Below are 14335 nucleotides of genomic sequence, written 5' to 3' on the forward strand. Positions count from 1 at the left end.
CTATCATCTGTATGCATGTATGCGGTATGATGCACCTAATTCTATTTGATTTATTTTTTTCAAAAGAATTAACCGATGCGTTTCTTTGTTTGGATCTTGCCATTCCTCTAGACGGGCTGTGCGTTGCCGATTTCTGTAACCGAGGAATGATGCGTGTTATATTGAGATGGGCGTCATCAACCCAGTGATTCTTCCCTTCCTTTAAAAGACATGTCAACCCTCCTATTGACCACTATATCTCCATGTTTCCACTAGATTATCCTAAAATCGTTTGGGACAAGAGAGAAAAGAAAGGAAAGATATTTTTGTTCTGAAGTTTGTGTTTTAGAGGGGATTTATTTTTCAAAAAAATGGTTTTTGTAAGAATGGTTGGCCAAGGTAGGCTTATGTGTTTAGGTTTGTTTGTTTAAACACTTATGAAGTTAATAAAATCTTGTTTATTGACGTTGTGATTTTGACAACTTAGATAGCTTCCCTTGAACCTTTTTGAATTCGGCTCATGGTACCATCATGGATTTCTTTTGTTTTTTGATTGTCCTTATTTTTGCCTAAAACACCCTTTTGTGGCGTGTTAGCGGACTTTTGTTTTTGTTTGTTTTTGCAACCCTAACTTTTGCCTAGGTCACCCTTTCGTGGGATTCCTAGCGGGTCTTTTGCTCTTATTTTTGTGCAGTCCCCCTTTTTGGGTTTCCTGCCGAGCTTTTTGTTTTTAGGATTTCTTTTTTATCCATGATGGCACCTGTCGAGGCCAAGGGAAGGTGCTCCAAGTTGTCACACACACTTCCACATAAAAATGATGCGGGATTATTGTTATTAAGATGATTTTAACCTCATTCATGTTTATTCAAACAGGGTTAAAAACTAATGTGGTTTAGAATTTTATTATAAGCAAGAAAAGAAGCAGTAAGAAATGATAAAGAATGATTTTATTATAATCATAATGGAAACATGTGCCCTATCGAGGCTCGGGGGTCGGGCTGTCCCCGAGGAGTAATCTCTATTAGTCATCAGGTCTATACATCCCTATCGGAAGGAGAAGAACACTTGATGACGACGACCGGCCTTGACGCTTGTGAACCGGCCTTCCTAAAGATCTGGCTTAAAGAACGTCGAGAAGGATCTTGGTTCCTCTTCGTCCTTTGATCTTTATTAGGGTTGTATCCTAACCCTTGTTTCCCCGGATTATCCTTGATAATGGGTAGCTCGGGAATTCCTTGGGAATCCTTGCCAAGTCCTTGTCCCGGCAAGTATCCATTCTTGGTGAGCATGGAGGCTACCTTCTTCATTTCTCGGGGAAACGTTTCAACATTGGCAATCTCCAATGCTTGGAAGGCGGTTTCTAGAGCTTCCTCCTCGGATTCTTTATTTTCCTTTCCTTTATTCTTGGGAGCTTTTATCATGAAGATCATTGAGAGTGTAGATCCTGCCACTCCTAGTCATGCCCCCAAGTCCAGCGATGTTAGAGAAATCGCTGTCGGCAGAAAAATGGATGTCGTATATCCATGGCACAGCCTTATTTGATTCGTAGGGAAAAGGCCTTGGAGTAGTGATCCTTAACGGTGTCGGACCTTCCCCTTTGTTCGTCTTGATTACCAACAACGAAGTTGTCGTGTGCTCGCTTGGCGCAGTTGTTGGTTTTGCATTTGATAACAAATGGTGTGCGATCCACTCTTTGATTATACGCATCGATTAATTCTTTCTTTTTATTAATGTTTATTATTAAATTACTTGGAGAGATGTATGCAAATGAATGACTATGAAATGCAAAGGCAATTGAGAGATTTTATAAATCAAAAACTTGATTTCATTGATCATAGAAAGTGTACAACTTATCATACAATGCTTTGAAGCAATTTTTTACAATATGAGAAAAGCCGATAAAAACCCACAGGCGGGTTCATTTTTCTTCTCCATTCGTCTTCGGCTTCCTCCACATGACGTGCCATTGCTTCAACTTGCATATGGACGGCTTGGCTCATATCATCACTGATCTTCTGAGCGTCCTTCGCCTTTTGAGTGTGATAGTTGATCATGGCCTGCAGTTCGTTAAGCTCGTCTTCGGCTCGATCCTTCTCCTCTCGGAGTCTAGCCATCTGTGCTAGTCCTTCCCTTTCTCTCTTGCGGAAATCGGAAAGGCTCGCGGTTTGTTGTTGAGCAACTTCCCGCCATTGCTGTGCATCGGATCGAGTCAAGAGCAGATTGTCTTGCATGTCCTTGATCAACTGTGCCTGCTTTGCATGTTCGGCTTCAAGGTGTGCTATCTTTGCGTTGACTTCTTGGAGTTGACTACTTGGTTCAACCTTTGGCATTTTGGATGCCCGAGTAGCCTCCTCATTGAGGTTAGCACACTCATCCTTGAGCCGCTCTATCTCGTGGTCTTTCTTCTTGCATTGCCTTTGTAGACCATCGATGACGAAACTGGATTCTTCATTTTTCTCTTCAAGAACTCTCATTTGAGCTCCCATAATTTCCAGCTTCTTGGTCAAGGCGTCGACTTGTTCTTGCATTATCCTCCTTGTAGTTGCGGTTGCGCAAGAGGTGGATGGTTGGGACACCCCTCTCTCGCTCCTCCATATCTCGTAGTCGGTGGAGGCGGATACCCGAGGCTTTCCAAGCTCTCGATCTCCCTCATAGATTGGTTTCTCCCACGCTCTAATGACAGCGTGCATATCCCTCTGATGCTCGGAATCAAAGGAGAAACACAACCCTCCAAGCTCCTCTTGAACAGGAACAATCTGAGTCCTCATAAGTTGTCTCATAACCAATCTAGGTGAGTAGGCTATGCAACCTCTAAGGCCCATCAATGGTATGCTTGGATAACTACCGCATCTTGTCAATACATTGCTCGGACGGAACCAAGGGCAAACCCACGTGAAGTGCTCAATACTCCACTGTTCCATCTCTTCCTTCCATTCGGAAGCATATCGGCAGCGTACAGGGATCTTCGAAAAACTTCTCAAAGGATCGGGCAAGGTCCCCAGGTGACTAGAGGCATAAAAGTGTGTGATGCCCCACACATACAACAAAGAGGTGCAGCATCGAATAGTCTTCCCTTGCTTCTGCTGAGATAGGTTGACAGAAAGCAAGGTGTCAGCAAGAATGGCAGGCACGGGACTCTTCATGTGTACGTCCCAAGCGAAGAAAGCGTCCATGGCAACGTGGTCCACTGTGTTAGCGTGAAAGGGGAATAAGATCGTCCCAAACACGGCTAACGCTAGAGTCTTGTTGAAAGCTAACCAATCTCCCTCATCAACCAAGGAAGAAAGGTGGTCTTCAATCATAGCAAGCTTCCAACCCCTGATACTGCCGTTCCCCACTAAAGCGGATGATCGTGATGGCAGTTTGACTTGAGTTGCGACCCTCTCTACGGCCACATGATTTCCATGGAAGATATAGACCCCTGCTGATTTGGGCCATCGTAGCATGAGCTCATACTCCTCGAGAGTAGGAACTAAGTCAAACTGGGGGAACTCGAAACAATGCAGATCGAGACTCCAAAAATGGACCAAGGCTCTCAGAAAAACTGGATCCACACAAATCTTCATCAAATCGAGAACTCGTCCATAAGATTTTTCAAACTCCAAACGAGCCTCTCGTGGCATCAAGGAACAGAGGTGATCCAACCTCTCGGCACGGTACAACAAGAAGTCCACTTTCTTCAACTGCCCTTGCATTCCCCTAGATCCCTCCATAATCTATAATAAAATGCATGATATGAGATGATGGTGGTTGAATATGCATGCATTGTGTTTTATTGAACTAAGCATTATCATGTTTTCGGGATGTCCCTAAGATGATGCATGATATTGCTTGGTTTTGGGTAAATATTTTTCTTTATTATTTTTTTTGGGTATATATTTTTTGTATTTTTTGGGTGAAAAGGGAAACTACCTATATGAATGTGATGAAGGTAGATGTTAACACCATGTAATGGAAGATTCTTATTTCTATTTATTCTTATTTTTAAAAAAGGGATGTTGTATGTTTAAAGAAATGCAATGTATGCTCAAACAATTTCACATAATCAATGCACAAACAATTCACTCATCCACGAACAATCACGAGCGAATCACGAGGTAGGGGTATCCTGCAGAAAAGTGCATATTCAAGGAGGTTCTAACTGTTCTCACTGGTCTGAGGCCCCCAAGGTGCCCCCATTATAGGGACCCAATTCCTCTCGTCGTAAGTCGATGGAAAGTTCCAACGCACTGTCGGACTTGAGTTCATGGTTATCACCTTGAGTGATGTTTTCCGACAACGGTCTGCGGGCACCTATAGACCCATTCGACAACCGGCCGTACTAACATCCACTCCCTATGGATTACCACTCATGCCCCCGGGTATAGAGGGAACTGTTGTGTGCAAAGGTTTGTGTGCAGTTTATATTTCAAACAATTGCGAGAATTTAAACATACAACAGTTATTAAAAGCCATATAGATAGAACATATTATCATACAAGCGAGGGGTAATAAATTAATTTTACACTGTTATTTTGAGAAGAATCCATCACTAAATGGGACTGACTCTCGAGGCTTCCCCAGCGGAGTCGCCATCTGTCGCCACCCGCCGAAACGGACCTTGGCATTCGCGACGATGGTCGGACTCGTTTTTATAGTTTGAAAAGTGGTGGATTGTTAGAACGACTTATTCTCAAATTGAGAGCTTATCGAACTAACAATTTTATTAAATGATTCACCAATCCATATTAATCCCAAGCGGGACCCTCCATGGATTAGTGGTTTTCACAAAAAGAAGGGTTCTTGGAGTCGCCACCAATGTTTTACTCAAAACATTGGAAAAAGGGATAAGGCAATTGATTTTCGCAAATCAACCTTGGCCATTACAACCAGAGTTGGGTAAGGGAGTCGGTTACGTGCGGGGAAGGTGTTAGCACCCCACAACGCCCCTTTCGGGTTCCCTATGACGGATTATTTCATAAATAACAATGTAAAATTACTAAATTACCCCTATTTATTATAAGCGATTATAAATTAAATATCTACATGATGACGAATTTAAATATGCAACAATCAGAAAGCAGTAAAAGAAGGGATTTTAAGAAAGAAACCTTTGAAGCGTGCTTTTATATATTTCAATGAAGTTTAGGAGGCTTTTTGGCGCTCCCTCCCTCTACAAGCTCGCTCGCTCCTTCCTAAAAATTAATCTTTACTATGGAAATCAAAAAGATTTCCCTTCGACTAGTCCGAATTCTCAAGCTAAATGCTCAGAACTCAAGAACTTCGTCGGATCGACTCTCGGAGAGAATTCTAGGGCAGAACACTGCTCAAAAACCCCAGAATACTCAGCAAGAGGGTCCAGAAGTCTGGAAAAGTGTGGAATGACGTCCAAATGACGTCCTATTTATAGGGATGAGGCGCAGTACGGCCCCTGGGTTCAATACGGCCCGTATTGAGTTTTTGTACTTCAATACGGCCGTATTGAATTCAGTACGGCCGTATTGAAATACAGAAACTTCAATACGGCCGTATTGGTTTCAGTACGGCCGTATTGTAGTACAAAATGTGCAGTACGGCCGTACTGAACTCCAAGGAGACCGTATTGAGCTCCAAACCTCCCACTTTCTTATTTTTGGCTACTCTAAGACCTCTAAACCTACAGATAATCATCCTATGGTCTTCTGGGAGTCCTTCTGGCTGACTTTCCTTTGATCTTTGAGAGTCTTCGAGTCTTATTTCCGACCCGGACAATTTTAGGGGTCTACATGCATGACCAACCTTACTCCACTCAACAAGATGTTCCATAACATGCTCTTAAACACCTTCTTACCAAGGTCAGAATTGAGAGATCATGTATTTGATATGGATCGGTTATACCTATACTACCTAGTGCTAGGGAGTAAGATTAACCTGCCTAGGTTGATCTACAATCACCAGAAGGTATGCCTTTCGTAATGTAACTAAGAGAGGAGTAAGAGAGCCCCTATACCCTATGAGATGCTCTTTACAAAGATCATTTAGCATGTAGGGATTGACACTGTGTCTCTCTTTATCAATCCTGATGTAGGAGAAGTCTTAGTGACCACTCTAAGAAAAATGGGTACAACCCATCTTTTTTCTTCGGTGAAGAGCCACCTATGGCCATCAAGGAAGAATTAATGGAAGAAGAGCCACCTACTAAGAAGCTCTCTCTAAGTTCTCGGCAAACCTGCCAATCCAAAGCTCTACATTCACCCTCTAAACCATCATCAAAAGCCACCATCTCAAAACCCCTAAAAATCCATGTTCACAAAACTTCATCTGACTCAAATTATAAACCATTTATCCATCTTCTTACCTACAAATCCTCCACCTCTAGCCTAGAAATCATCTATTAAACTCCTCCACCATCTACACAACCATCAGTCTCTTCATCTATACAATCATCCCAACCAAAACTCAAATCTCAACTACAACCTCAACCTCAACCTCCACCTACTCGCAAGTGATGCCTAGTGTGTGGCCCGAGACCAACCCAAGCCTTACAAGACTTGGAGGAAAAGTAAGTTGTGAAGTGTTTAAAACTTCAATCTACTAAGTAAGCCAAGAAACAAGCCCTCATAGATGTTGCTTTGATTGCTTTGGAGGCTCAATAGTTCAAAGCTATTATCAATCTATCTCTTTTGGTGACCCCTATTTTGTCTCAAAGCACAAGGATGATAAAAGTCAAGTGCAGGAAGAACCTACACTTCAGGCATAGAAAGAGCCTTAGACACTAGTTTAAGAGGCACCCCAAGCTATTTCTAAAAGGGAGCCTTAATCTAAAGGTCATGCTCAAGCTGGTGAGCCTAATGTTAAAGCCCAAAACTTAGACTTGCCTAGTCCATCTAGAATCCCTATTGTACCATAGTTTTCAACCCTTATCGAACCTATATGTGTAGTTTTTGATAGTATAGTGTCAACAGAGGTGATCCTCAATGTGGAACCTCTTAACATTGTTAATTCCATGGTGGAACTAGACTATAAGGACCTAGAAGACTTTGTTTCTAGGGTCTCTCCCTCTAATTTGTTTGGGTTTATTTCGGTCTGATGATGAAAACACAAACTGTAAAGAAGCAAGGGAGCATGAGTGCTTGAATGAGGCAATGTCGTCAGATGATGATTGAACCCCACCCATTTACGACTACAACAAATGCTCATTTTTCTACAATTTTCATGAGTATGAGAGACTATGTCTCCATAGTGAACTAGACATTTTTATTTGCCCTACTATTAAGATGTAACCTATTCGAAGGAAGATCAACTTGGATTTCCCTCCATGTCTAGATGGTCAGACTCTGCAGATTGTAAAGTAGTAGTAGAGTGAAATTTAAAATCTTTTGAACTCCAAAGTTGCTATTGAATTAAGCACATAGGGAAACTTTCACAACCTTCCCTTCACACTTGGTGAGCTATACAGATCATGGTTGATTCAACCTTTAACAAAGTTTTACGCATGAGACTTTGTTTTTAAGCCTGTAATTCACTCCAATTGCAAAGGCAAGGAGAAGCTACCTTAGTACGAGCTTGACAAATGACATGATCACCATGCACGCCACCATACCTCCTAGCCTCTTTATTATGTTGGTGAGAAGTCTAATTGACTTCCACCAGCCTTGGGTTGATGCTTCATCATTTACCTTTTCCCTTTTAGGGCTTAGCCTACTGTATTCAACACTTTCTCTATCATACGACACCTATACAAATATTATTGTCTTTATAATGTTACTTTTCATATATTTTTGCCTAAGAATATACTATTTTTGTATAGGAGAATGTTTAGGCTACTAGACCCATCAGGACCCTCTACTTCACATGTTTCTTCACCACCAACAACTTCATCTCTCCCTCTACTCGCCACTAAAGAGGATCGCAACAACATGATTGTTGGCCTCTATCGAGCTCTACACTACACTATAAGGAGGCAAACACACACTGAACTCAAATTCAACAAGTTGTTGTATCGATTCAATATTGATCTGAGCTCTAACGAGAAGGATGCCTTGGATTAGCTTTTGCTAGTGCCAAAAAAAGGGAGAGTAATAGTGATTAAGTTTTTTTTTTTAATTTTTGATTATTTTTCTCTTTTTAATGCTTGAATTTTTTTTCCTTAACAATATGTTCTAAATAGTATACATTGTATATGTTATGATTTATGCAAGTTATATTCGTTAGATTATGCATGTTTTCAGGGGAGTCCCCTATGCATTGCATATAGCTTCTAAGACAAACGTATATGGTTTGATTATATATGCTTTGACACCTAACGTAGAAATATATACTCTGATATACTTCAATATATTCAGATATGCATAATAAGAAAGAGATAAAACAAGCATGCTATGCCATAAATAAAATTTCTCTTGTATGATCTAATTTAGCTATGAAATACCAAGATTAGATCTCATAAAATTTGTATGCACACTTAGTCTAACATGCTCTAAAGATTTATTAAATATCATTCTAGATGACCTAATATAATTGCTTAGTCTATCTCAAACGTTATTTCAAATGATGATAGAACTAAGTAAATACGAGACAATACATGTCTTTAAAAAAATGTACTAGTAAAAATCAACTTGCTTGAATTATCTTACAACATTTTAGATGTGTGTCTTACATCACTATGATAAAAACATATTCAAATCACTTATCCATTTTTAAGAAAAATGTCATAGGGAATATTGAAAAGTTTTGTTTTCTTTCAAAGTTAAAAAGGTTAGAATTCTTTTCAAGAAAAATACCTTATAAAAGATGAAAACATTTCAAAAAGAAAAAAATCTCTGTCTTATCAAAGCAAAATATTTTCTAAAACAAAGAAAAATGGATATTTCAAATGTACAAAAATGTGTTTGTCATCATAAAAAAGGGACAGATTGTTAAGTCAAAAGACGATCTTGGATCCTTTAAGTTTAAAGTTTTAATGTTAATAAACAAAATATTTTATAAGAGAAAAGGTTTTCAAAAATTTCTTTGAAAATATCTTTAAAAATACTTATGAGACAAAGTGTAAGACTCAAGTCATCTATAAGACAATGTAAAGCAAATGAAGCATACAAATTGTTTCATATACATTAAATGCTTATTATTTATTGGGACTAACAACAAAAGCTTTTTGAATGCTTCATTCCTTATCAAATCGAACTACATGATTATCTTGGAATTCACAAATTTATTAAAGAGAACAAGATCATACTTTCGTCAGGATCAAGGACAAAGATCCTTAAAATCACAAAGAAAGGTGATAAAGTCACTATTACTGATGCATTACGTTGACATTACTTCTACAAGTTTCATTTGGTATAAAATGTTGATAAATAGCTTCCTTGATCAGATAAGAGGTACCACTTGGTGAAATGCATTTAATGCTTACATTAAATGAGCCGAACAATTACCTGTCATCACAAGGAAAGACGATGAAGACAGGAAAAACAAACTTTGTTGTAATGGTCATCATCTTCCCAAAGCTATTATATAAGAAGACTCAAAGATCAAGAAAGAAGAAATGTCCAATATACAAAAAAGACTTGTATAGAAAGAAACACTATAAATTTATTTTTTCTTGTAAAAAGCTTACTATTCTATACTGATTGTAGAACGTCTAAGTGAGACGAACACAACATTTATGTAATCTTCATAACCATTGTTATAAGGTTGAGTCTAGAAACATTTGTCTAAAAAGGAATACTTGTTTTGAGATTGGAGAGGCTTGATTGTAAAAAAATACTTGATTATTAAGCCTAGAGAGACTTGTTGTTAAAAGAATACTTGGGTAGTTGCTTGAAGAAAAGTCAAAGAATATTTAGGTTTGAGTCATAAGTGACTTGTTAAAAGAATACTTGTATCTTTGTTTAAAGATAGTGGAACTCAATCTTGTTAGATTGAGAACTAGATGTAGTCTCAATGATTGAGACGAATTAATATAAAAACACTCGACGATTCATCCTATATTGTTCTTCGTGTTTCATCTGACTAGCGTTACTACTTCATTATAAAAAAAAGGTGTATATTTTTTATACATATGATACAACCCCTCCTGGTATTTATCTTTTCTCCACAAACATCCTTTATATTTATTTGAAAAAAATTATTATTTTTGTGAATTGTAAAAGTTAGCATAATCCCAATAACTTAAAGTCTAACAAGAAGTACAAAAGTTTCAATAAAGTCTATACTTTCCTACTGACCACGAATTCCAAGGCCCAAAACCTATGTCATGTATTTAGTCTGATTTTTTATTTTTTATTTATTTTTCTTCGTAAAATTAAAAATAAAGTGAATCAATTTAACTTGATACAACAAACCAACATGCTTGGTCGAATCGCAAAATAAACGAGCCATAATAAAATCAGGTGAGTTAACTCACATATACATATATGTTAATTCAATTTGACTCTACTCAATTCATTTGACATCTTTAACTATGTACGTAAGGTTGTTATAACATTCTCGTTATGATTTTTTTTCTTTAATTTGGACGTGACGTTAAGGAAGTGTAGGCAAATGGCATGACTCGACGAGGTTTATAGGACTTGTGAAGTGGGTAGTATAGTGTTTGTTAGTGGCAATGTGACAGAATGTGATGAGGGATTTCACGTGTGCTATGGTCCATATGCACAAGAAGTAGCCGATCACGATTTTCATTGGACTTATGCATACAACGTACACCAGCTATTCTTTCGCTGCAACTTTCCCTTTCAATGTTTTCATCCATCTAATAACCACTCGAGTCCTCTCGTTAATTTGCACGTCAAAAGCCATACAATACAACTTCTTCGTTCACCATTGTCGTTAGAAAATATTCAACCAAGTAATACATGTAATAAAAAATTTTGTAAGAAATTAAAGGTATTAGAACTCAACCTTAAAAAATAGACTTATCACTTATACATTTTTTGTTTATTTTATTATTAATTGACGTGAGAGTTGATTTTGTCCATTATACTTTTTTATGTCCAACACAATTGAACTTGATAAATAAATAAACATTACAACAAAATAGATTTTTAGTAGCATTTAATAAGACTTTTAGTGGCAATAAAAATTGCCACCAAATCTTTTACCGACATTTTCACACTAGTCATTGTATGCAGTGTCGCTAAAATATTTAGCGATAATTATTCTAAATGCTGGTAAAAACCTTATAATGGTCGAAAAAAATGTATAACTTTTTTGTGATATTTTTTACTTTTTAGTCAATGTGAGACTTGTAAGATGAGTACAAATACTCTTTAATTATTTTATCTCTAGTCGATGCAGGACTTGTAAGATGAAGATTGTCTTCTACTTATATATATATATATATATATATATATATATATATATATTTAATTTTCTTATTTTTTTTTAATTATCTTATCAATAGTCGGTTTACTCAAGTTTAGAGAACTATTGAGTTTGATAATGGTGAGTAATCTCATACCAACTTAGAATAATAAGTTATAGGTTTAACTCAACCCTTCAAAACACACTTGTAAGGTGAGAGTTATAATTCATTTATATACTCATTAATTATCTTATTTCTAATCAATGTGGGACTAAAGTTTTTCTTAATATAATTGTCGCTAATATTTTGGTGTGATATAAATATATTTTTAGTGACCATTATATATTAGTCATTAATACTTTTATTAGATAATAAAATAAAAACAATTAATTTATTGTCATTAAATAATTGTCGGTAAAAATAAATTTTGTTGCAGTGAAATGATGAGTGATCCTTTTAGTGGATCTAAAATAATTTTGATATCATCTTAAAATATGAAATTAGACTTAATCTTTCAAAACCTACTTGTAAAGAGATGATTAAAGGTTTTCAATTAATAAAATAAACCTGAATTTTAATTTCTTATGTAATGGTTAACGAAACTGTTCAATTGATAATAATGAATACTGGCTAATTATTTATGGAGAGAAAGCTTGATTCCATCGAAATCTTTCTTCAAAATGATACATGAATGTACATCAGCCATATGTTGTTTTGGAAGTATATGCACGTGTGATGCAACGTCTGATCTTTTCATAACTTTTCAAGAATAATTTGTGTATTCATGAGTTAAGATTGCATTATATTTAAAATATTATATATATAGAGAGAGAGACTCTTCGTGAGCCTTAACTTATTAATAATGAATTTATTGATAACAAAATAAAAGGCTAATTTATAATTAGATAAACATTTCTTGGTATAAAAAAGAAAATATAATATAAAGCAAATGGCATACAATAAGTAAGGATTTTGATAATTGTATCATAGATACCTTTTAGCTGTACTTTCGGCCCACCACAATTGCAAATGCAATCCTCCAATAAAACAAAACACTTAACTCAAATAAGGTGCATATATAAATGCATAAAGGCTCAACTACCAATCAAGCAAGTCTAGTATCATGGTTTCTGGGTCGGACACATCAATCCAATCCAAACCCCACATATAATCGATAGTTAGTTATATATATGTAATGTTTAAACGATTGATTAAGCATATAATATCCCTTGTTACATCAAAAGTAAATTTTTTTTTATTACTAGCTTCTCTTGAATTTGTTCCCACGTGAATCTAGTTCATGGCATATTATCTGGTCAAAGGAAGCAAATATGCTTCTTGAAATTCTCATGTGCACAACCTACTCGCAACACATTAATTAACCCTTTTACCAATTGTGTTCCTTGGATTCTAAAATATGCATATTTTGTTCATTCAAATATCGAATTGATTAAGTTTATTGTATGATTAGCGGCATGAGAATGCTATGATGAGGAAGATTGAAAGATATATATCAATCTTATACTTTTTGGAGTGATGTGTACAAATACATAAGTAGGGCTTTCTCCCCGTCCCTTGATCCAAGTTTTTGCAAAAGATTCTTAGCTTTATGGTGGGTGGCTCCACGGCACAAGATGAAGCACCCCACCCCATGTGTGGAAGGGTCCCCATTAGGGTTTGTTTTATATATACTTGGGAGTGCTCTTGTCTTTGCTCTTATATATATATATATAATAACCTTCATTTCCACTTATGCAAATTTGTTTTAAAATCTCCCATTCCCTTGCTTTCAGCCCACATTAGGTAACCTTATGTTACACTAGGGTACCAAAACCCATGTGATCCGGTGAATGCTTGGCCACAATGAGGATGAAGCTCAACCCCCTTGTGGGGCTCCTAATTGGAACCAACTGCCCCTAGTGCCACAAACAACAAGGGAAAAAATGGTGCCCGATTGCATGTTACCCCCCTCGTGGGTATATCGTAATCGTCCTTGCTACCAAAACAAAACCATTGACAAGTACTAGTCAGTTAGCCATTGTGAGCCCATTTGGTACGCCCCTCTCCCCACCTTTTCCATAAGGAAATATATTCTCGGACACTTGGTGTAGACACATTGAGAAAGATAGGAAGAGAAGAAAGATAAATAGTTGATATGATTATTGATCAATGTGAAAAGACAAGAAGAGATAGATAAAAAGAAATAAAATAAAATGTGTCACTTAGGTGTGTTTGTAAATCACTAGTGGAAAAAAGACTTTTAAAATCAGTTATTTTCAACTTTTAAAATTGGTTCCGTAACCGATTTTAAAAGAGCCGATTTTAAAAGTTAGACTTTTAAAATCGGTTGAATAACCGATTTTAAAAGTTAGCTTTTAAGATCGGTTGTTTTATAACCGATCTTAAAAGTCCGGGCCGCGAAAAAAATTAAACTGGAACGGGCCATTTCAAAACTGGAACGGGCCATTTCAAAACTGGAACGGGCCGTTCCAGATTGTTAAAAAGGAGTACGAGACGTTCTCCCTGAAGAACGGGCCACTCTCCCTGAAGAACGGGTCGTTCTCCTTGCAGAACGTCCCATTCTCCTTGTAGAACGTCCCATTCTCCTTGCAGAACGTCCCGTTCTCTTTGCAGAACGTCTCGTTCTCCTTGCAGAACGGGTCGTTCCAAATTCAAAATTTACCCAAAATGAACCTACAACGAAAATAGAGACAAGAGAAGAACATGAGAAAACGAAAAGAGACACAAGAAGAGCATGAGAAGATGAAAATGAAAACGACAACGAAATTTACCTTATTGGAGACTTTAGAAAATGAGAGCGCAAGAGAGTAAAAAAATGAATGGAGGGAAAGATTAAAGAGAATAAGAATAGAGGAAAATATAAAATGTTTCTGACGATACTTTTAAAATCGGTTATTTAAGAATCGATTTTGTATACTACATGCAAAATCGGTTATGAAATAACCGATTTTAAAAGTAGAACTTTTAAAATCGGTTCTTAAATAACCGATTTTAAATGTAGCACTTTTAAAATCGGTTATAAATTAACTGATCTTAAAAGTATTTTTAAGATCAGATAAATTTTAACCGATC

The sequence above is a fragment of the Cajanus cajan genome, chromosome 2, assembly GCF_000230855.2.
Source record: "Cajanus cajan strain Asha chromosome 2, NIPB_CcT2T_4, whole genome shotgun sequence".
NCBI classification, from domain to species: Eukaryota; Viridiplantae; Streptophyta; class Magnoliopsida; order Fabales; family Fabaceae; genus Cajanus; species Cajanus cajan.